This window comes from Bufo gargarizans, chromosome 3 (assembly GCF_014858855.1).
Source record: "Bufo gargarizans isolate SCDJY-AF-19 chromosome 3, ASM1485885v1, whole genome shotgun sequence".
NCBI lineage: Eukaryota > Metazoa > Chordata > Amphibia > Anura > Bufonidae > Bufo > Bufo gargarizans.
In genome coordinates, this window is record NC_058082.1 from 158,780,916 (window position 1) to 158,789,900 (window position 8,985).

Here is an 8,985-nt window from a genome sequence, read left to right on the forward strand (position 1 = left end):
CCAAGGTGATTGCAGAGATGGCATCCTACATAAGGTTAGACGACATCACATTTGTTTCATATTTGGACGATTATTTTATTCTAGCTGCTTCATTCCAAAAGTGTCTAGATAGTGATAAAGACTCTAGAAGATCTGGGGTGGATGATAAACATAAAAAAATCAAGAATGATTCCAAAATGAAATCAGTTCTTTCTAGGGTTGGGCAATATACCAGTATTAATGATATAACGAGGTATTAAGAAATTGTATTTTAATGACCTAGCAAGGGGGGCCACAGCACTTATCAATTGTATGGCTTTTCCTGGGTGCACATCCCTTTTAGATCCCTTCTCCACCTTAGGATCAGACTTCTTCAATGAATATCACACACATAGACAGCACTCCAGTGATCATTGCAAAGTGAAATATTTATTCAGCCAGACTGGTTAGTGCAATGCCCAGTGTTCAACTACATGCATTGCTTGATGAAGGGCTTCAAATGATATAGGCCCAAAACTTGCTATACTGATGTGCACTAACCTGTCTGGCTCAAAAAATATTTCACTTTAAAATCATCACTAGAGTGCTGTCTGAACATGTGATATACTTTTGAAGCTGTATTTTAGTGACATCATAGGGGCCGTGGCACTTGAGAGTGCTGACTGCCTTTAAAACGTCAGGCGCACATTACAGCAGCATGCCTGCCAGCCGACACAGTGGAGATGGAGTCCCTCCCTCTCCACTGTGAGCCAGCTGCCGCTGACCACCAATGAAAATAGCTCTGAGGAGGAGGGGAGGGCCTGTGGCCACTGAACCACCAATGAAAATAACCTAATACAAATGTGGACGGCGGGTGCCGGTCGTATCACAGGGCCAACACCCGTCACCTGAGGGGTTAATTGACGGACTTCGGCGGGATCCCTGTCATTGAGGGAGTCGGCTGTGTGATGGGTTAAAAATATTAGTTGGTGGTGAGGTGTGCCCCCCTCTCCTCGTTATTATAATAATTGGCGGCGCAGCAGACTCCCCCACCCCATTGGTGGCAGTGGCCACAGGGTCCCCTCCCCGTGGGTGGATAAGTGGCCTTGGATAGGCTTGCCAGAAGTTGGTTGACTCCATGCAACACAGTGCAGGAGCTGTAATCCTGCGTCGAGCAGCTCTCCAGGCAGAGACACTACATGAGAAGATATTGCTGTTAGAAACCGGTATACAGATAATGCAGCTGAAAGTGAAAGCAGATTTTACCATGTTCATTCCTGACTTGATAACTTTAGGAAATCTGAGAATTCTGAAATTCTCATCCACTTTGCTGGTACTGTACAACATTGCCAATTGCCGCATGAAAATCTGCAGCTAATCACTTAAATGCGACCCCGGTCCAAGACAGTTTTTACTTACATATTTGGAGGACTTTTTTGCCTTTCTGTAGGTGGGCAGAAAAACCTGCATCTCCCAGGAAGCAAGTCAATTAGCCATTCCTCCTTTGCATAGAAAATAGTCCCTCACATATAGCTACAGTTGTGTTAAAAATAATAGCAGTCAGACATCACTAACCTGATCAATCACTGTTTTTGGTAGAAATTATATTTCTACATGGCAAATAATTTACTAGCAGGTGTAGTAGAATAATAGAAATCCAACAGACCCAACAGTCATGACATGCATGCTGCTGATTCTGTGTAATTCAATCACTTATTGAAAAGGGGATGTTCAAAATAATAGCAGTGTGGAGTTCAATAAGTGAGGTCATTCATTCTTTGAAAAACAGGTGGCAATTATTGCCCTTATTTAAGGAAGGAAGGCAGCAAATGTTGTACATGCTGGTTACAGTGCATTTCTCTCTGAAATTCTGAGGAAAATGGGTTGTTCCAGACATTGTTCAAAAGAACAGCGTACCTTGATAAAAAAAGTTGATTGAAGAGGGCAAAACGTATAAAGAAGTGCAGAAAATGATAGGCTGCTCAGATAAAATGATTGCATGCTTTAAAATGTCAACCAAAACCTGAAAGACATGGAAGAAAGCGAAAAACTACCATTCGAATGGATAGAAGAATAGCCAAAATGGCAAGCCAACAATCAGCTTCAGGAAGATCAAAAAAAGGTCTAACGTTACCTGTGAGTACTGTTACAATTAGAAGACGCCTATGTGAAGCCAAGCTATCTGCAAGAAGCCCCCGCAAAGTCCCACTGTTGAAAAAAAGACATGTGCTGAAGAGGTTACAATTTGCCAAAGAGCACATTGACTGGCCTAAAGAGACATTTTGTGAACTGATGAAAATAAGATTGTTCTTTTTGGGTCCAGTGGCCGGAGACAGTTTGTCAGACGACCCCCAAACACTGAATTCAAGCCACAGTGCACTGTGAAGACAGTGAAGCATGGTGGCACAAGCATCATGATATGGGCATGTTTTCTCATACTAAGGCGTTGGGCCTATTTATCGCATACCAGGGATCATGGATCAGTTTGAATACATCAGAATACTTGAAGAGGTCATGCTGCCTTATGCTGAAGAGGATATGCCCTTGAAATGGGTGTTCCAACAAGACAACGACCCCAAACACCAGTAAACATGCAACATCCTGGTTCCAGACCAACAAGATTGACGTTATGGAGTGGTCAGCCCAATCCCCGGATCTTAATCCAATAGAAAACTTGAGGGGTGACATTAAAAATGCAGATTCTGAGGCAAAACCAAGAAATAGAGAAGAACTGTGGAATGTAGTCAATCATCCTGGGCTGGAAAATCTGTTCACAGGTGCCAGAAGTTGGTTGACTCCATGCAACACAGATGTACAGCAGTTCTCAGAAACAGTGGTTATACAACTAAATATTAGTTAAGTGATTCAAAGGAAAGCAAAATCTTCAAACATTTTTTTTAGTTTATATAGTGAATATTTGAGTTTGTAAAGAAGAATACAAACACTGCTATTTTTTTTTGAACAGTCAAGTATTCACTTTTCTTATTTTTATTTTTTTTGAGGAACAACACAAATTTGATATATTTTTCTTCATGTTTTGATTTCGAATAGAATGTGTAGTGTTCCCAATGCATTTGTGTGTAAAGGAAAAGGAATAAAAGCTCTATTAGAAGGATTTTGAGCTTTATTCACTTTTTTAAACACACTGCTATTATTTTGAACACAACTGTATATGTATAGTATAGATACATATGGCAACGCCCCACAATTTTCTTTTTCACTGTTTAGGGAGATATAGCTATTCATTTCTATGAATTCAGTAGTTAGGGATGAATGAAAGATGTCTGGGCCGCTTCACTATGATATCATTACAGGACTGGGAGGAGTAGGGAGCTACTGAGCCTGTTAGTCCACCTCTGCAGGAGAAGGTGACCAGAAGATACAAAACAGTCGCTACTAGAGGAAAATGTCATGTACATAAAACATATTTTATTGCATCTCTATTGCAATACTACATCTTTTAAAATGTTGAACAAATAGGAGATGGAAATATAGATCAGAAAATACAAAAAGGATGGATGCGGGTAAGAAGTCATATTCTAAATGAAGCTTGGAGGGATACTCAATTACGAATTATACACAGAGCCATCTTTGGTTTTAATATACCCCCACATCCAGATAGACCTGACCGTATAACGAATTGCCCTAAATGTGGCAAAAGATACACCGACCTATAATCATGGGCTCTGGACATGCCTGAAGAGCAAGCAGCTCTGGGAGAGGGTGGCGAGGATGGTTAGAGAGATATGGGGGCAGAGGGTAGAATTACTTCCCCAACTTTTTCTATTTCATTTTGAGGAGGGGGAGGGATCGGAAGGTCTCTGCCCTGTCTGTTCCACTCTATCTGCATGGTGACCAAAAGATGTACACTGCTCAAAAAGATAAAGGGAACACTTAAACAACACACTGTAACTCCAAGTCAATCACACTTCTGTGAAATCAAACTGTCCACCTAGGAAGCAACACTGAGTGACAATCAATTTCACATGCTGTTGTGCAAATGGGATAGACAACAGGTGGAAATTATAGGCAATTAGCAAGACACCCCCAATAAAGGAGTGGTTCTGCAGGTGGTGACCACAGACCACTTCTCAGTTCCTATGCTTCCTGGCTGATGTTTTGGTCACTTTTAAATGCTGGCGGTGCTTTCACTCTAGTGGTAGCATGAGACTGAGTCTACAACCCACACAAGTGGCTCAGGTAGTGCAGCTTATCCAGGATGGCACATCAATGCGAGCTGTGGCAAGAAGGTTTGCTGTGTCTGTCAGCGTAGTGTCCAGAGCATGGAGGCGCTACCAGGAGACAGGCCAGTACATCAGGAGACGTGGAGGAGGCCGTAGGAGGGCAACAACCCAGCATCAGGACCGCTACCTCCGCCTTTGTGCAAGGAGGAACAGGAGGAGCACTGCCAGAGCCCTGCAAAATGACCTCCAGCAGGCCACAAATGTGCATGTGTCTGCTCAAACGGTCAGAAACAGACTCCATGAGGGTGATATTAGGGCCCGACGTCCACAGGTGGAGGTTGTGCTTACAGCCCAACACCGTGCAGGACGTTTGGCATTTGCCAGAGAACACCAATATTGCCAAATTCGCCACTGGCGCCCTGTGCTATTCACAGATGAAAGCAGGTTCACACTGAGCACATGTGACAGACGTGACAGAGTCTGGAGACGCCGTGGAGAACATTCTGCTGCCTGCAACATCCTCCAGCATGACCGGTTTGGCATTGGGTCAGTAATGGTGTGGGGTGGCATTTCTTTGGAGGGCCGCACAGCCCTCCATGTGCTCGCCAGAGGTAGCCTGACTGCCATTAGGTACCGAGATGAGATCCTCAGACCCCTTGTGAGACCATATGCTGGTGCGGTTGGCCCTGGGTTCCTCCTAATGCAAGACAATGCTAGGCCTTATGTGGCTGGAGTGTCAGCAGTTCCTGCAAGACAAAGGTATTGATGCTATGGACTGGCCTGCCCGTTCCCCAGACCTGAATCCAATTGAGCACATCTGGGACATCATGTCTCGCTCTATCCACCAATGTCTGGTTGCACCACAGACTGTCCAGGAGTTGGCAGATGCTTTAGTCCATGTCTGGGAGGAGATCCCTCAGGAGACCGTCCACCACCTGCACAGGCGTTGTAGGGAGGTCATACAGGCACGTGGAGGCCACACACACTACTGAGCCTCATTTTGACTTGTTTTAAGAACATTACATCAAAGTTGGATTAGCCTGTAGTGTGTTTTTCCACTTTACCTTTGAGAGTGACTCCAATTGCAGACCTCCATGGGTTGAAAAATTAAATTTTGATTTTTTAATTTTTGTGTGATTTTGTTGTCAGCACATTCAACTATGTAAAGAACAAAGTATTTCAGAAGAATATTTAATTAATTCAGATCTAGGATGTGTTATTTTTGTGCTCCCTTTATTTTTTTGAGCAGTGTATATTGCAGAGGTGGCTGCAAACGGAGATGCCTACAATATCAACTATTGTGGAACACCTAAAAAAAACTTTTGCATATTCAGCGCTCAGATACAATGTGATCCAAAGATAGACATACAAAGATGCTTTTTCAGAAATTGAGAAGTTTTATCGCTACATTGATATATATATATATATCAGACTCAGAAATACAACATATAATGCAGCCTCTTTGACAGAGTGGTATCTGGTGGAGCAGATGAGGGGGGAGACTGGGTAGGTTGCTCCTACAGGATATTGTTTTCAGAAATGGGCAGAGAGGTCCCTGAAAAGGATGCCCCCTAGTGGGTAATTGGATGAGCAATTGCACGACTATTCAGGTGGGGGGGAAATGATCTTGCTATTCATGTTTTTTCTTTTTCTTTTTTTCACTTGATTTTTAAGCTGACTTTAGTTTTTTTTAAATCAGGTAAAAAAAAAAAAAATTCTGTTCAAATATCATGACAATACAAAATGCAAATCAGAATTGTACATTCAAGCAGGATCACAAGTCATATTGCAAAATCAGAACAAATCATTGTCACAATAGTATAAAAGGTTAATACACATAAACCCACAACAGAACCCCCCGCCCCTTTTGAGACAGATTGAGAGTATTACAAAGCATTGTCTAATCGCATTGAGGCAATAACAGCCAAAAGGTATCATATAGATCCGAGTATTCAGAGTAGATCAGATCCATAGCAATTCCCAGAATTCACTTATATATATGAACATACACGTTTCTCATCACCCTATATGACCCCTTATCCCTCTAGCAAGAGCTAGCCATGGGCTACACACCCCTGATCTATCCATCCAAAGACCCCAGATATTTTCAAATTTTGACAGGCAATTACGCTTAATATACACCCCTCTCTCCATCCTTATTACAATGTTCATTCTTGCAATAAATTCAGCGGCAGTAGGAAGAAGAGGCTGTATCCATTTAGCAGCCAGCGTTTTACGTGCTTGATATAGTATTCTATTAATTCCAGTGACAATAGAGTCTTGCAAGTTATCAGTGTCAAAAATACCAAGCAGACACATTCTAGGATCAAGCACATATTGTGCACTATACATCTTGTTAATTAACGTTATTAGATCACTCCAATACCATTTTAGGGCATTGCCGCTCCATAACATATGGAATATCCTAGCCTCTTCCTCCCGGCATTTTGGACATGTGGAATCCCCTCTATATCCAATTTTAAATAGAAAAGCTGGGGATCTATACGTCCTGTGCACCATATATAGTTGTGATAACCTAGCCACTTCACTGAGGGACAAATTTGGGGTCAAAGACAATGTTTCCTCCCCCTGAGTATCCGTTATTACACCCACATCCTTCTCCCATTGCATTTGTACCTTCAGAGGAAACTTTTTCAGATACTCCCCTAGAAGCTCAAGATATATAGTCGAAATAGTTCCTTTCACTGAACCTCTCTCTATTATCTTACCAAGTATTTGACTAGAGGCAAAGTGCAATGACATTATTTTGGACTGTGATTCAAGAGCATGCCTTAATTGCAGGTATTTATAAAAGTGCATTGAATGCAAGCTAAACTCTAAACACAATTGCTAGAACAGTTTCAAAGTACCCTGAGAGTATAACTGACTAATATTCCAGAGGCTGTTCCTTTCCCATTGAGAGAATCCTTCCAGATGAAACAGCTCTGACAAGGCCTTATTACACCATATAGGTGAGATGCTTATCAAGCCTTGTGATTCCCAAAACTTCTTTAAATCTTCCACCATACCTTCCTCATAAGCCCAACAATTGGGGATGATCTCAATTTTACAGCCACCTCCCTCTCCAAAAATGTAACAGGTGGAGAACACCCGGACGCCCACTCTATAAGCTTACCACTTCCACCTCCTCCAACTACACTCCAACTCTTAAAATGCTGCACTTGGGCGGCTAGAAAATATAGAAAAAGGGTTAGGCAAGGCCAAACCGCCCATCTCCTTACACCTCTGTAAAGTTTCATACTTGATCCTACTTCTATCTTTTTTCCATAATACAAATCGGAAAAAATTTGGGACCTTGTAGAAGTAATGCATGGGAATCCAAACAGGTGCATTATGGAGTAAATATAAAAGTTGTGGCATCAACACCATTTTTAACAAATTACCCCTGCCAATCAGAGATAGGGAAGTTTATGCCAGGATATCGCTTTGAGCTTAAATTTAGCCAGTATTGGTATTATATTGTCAGGAATATACCTAATGAGGGTTGGTTGAAACTTCTAACTCCTAGATATCTAAAAAGATGACACCACTTTAAAGATTAGTATGAGTAGGGAGAAGAGACTACGGAAGGGGGGGGGGGGGGGGACAGTGGGAGAATCACAGATTTATCCCAACTAATAAGTAGACCAGACTGGTTACCAAAATCGAAATACGTGATATTATTGAAGAGGTCCAGATTTTCTACATATAAGCAACATATCGTCCGCATAAAGTGAAACTCGTTCCTCCATCCTCCCTCTCCTAAAACCTTCTATTAATGGAGTGGATCTAAGCAGACATGCCAGTGGTTCTATTGCTAGTGCAAAAAGCAGAGGGGACAGAGGACAACCTTGCCTTGTACCCCTCTCTAATTCCAGTACCTGGGACACTCCACCATTTATTCTAAGCCTAGCTCTCGGCTGATCATATAGTAGTTTAATCCACTTAATGAAACAAGGACCAAATCCCAACTTCGACAACACAGCCCAAAGGTAGTCCCACTCAACGCTCTCAAAAGCCTTGGCAGCATCCAGTGAAACCACAGCTCCACATTGCCCCCCTCCCCCCAACTGGAGATTAAGTAACAAGCGCCTAAGATTAAGGGAGGTGAATCTGTCTGGCATAAAACCACATTGATCTTTATGAACAATAGTGGAGATAACCCCCGAACAATCTTTTAGCCAAGACTTTGGCCAACACTTTAATATCCGCAGTCAATAGTGAAATAGGCCGATAAGAGTCAACTAAGGTAGGATCTTTACCAGATTTTGGGATCACAACTATTGCTTCTCTCATTGAGCTAAGTAATGTACCTGCACGATAGGACTCCTTATACACATTTAAGTGGTGCGGGAGTAATAGATCTTGATGTCTCTTATAAAACTCCCCAGGAATGCCACCCCCCCGGCGTCTTTTCATTTGGGAAAGAACTCAATGCCAATTCTAGTTCTTTTAATTGAATATCCCTATCTAGTAGCTCCCTTTGTTCCATAGAGAGGGTAGGCATTAAGAGTTCATTTAGAGAACTATCCCGGTCTTTCGAAATAACAGCCAAGCTAGACCTATAAACTTCCTTAAAATGGGCATGGATGGTAGCCAAGAGGTGATCAGCACTCTCTCATTCCATAAAGTACCTCTGTGCTCTGAAAAAGCATTTAGCCCCCTGCCTTATCAATCAAATGTTCTTTCAACAAGTCTTGAGCCTCAGTCCAATTATTAGCATTTTCTGATGTTGGATTAGCTATGTATTTAACTTCAGTCTCTAAAACCCTATTACAAATTTCAATTGAAAGGGCCCTATTTTTAGATTTATGTACGCTAATTTCCTTGATATATACCCCTC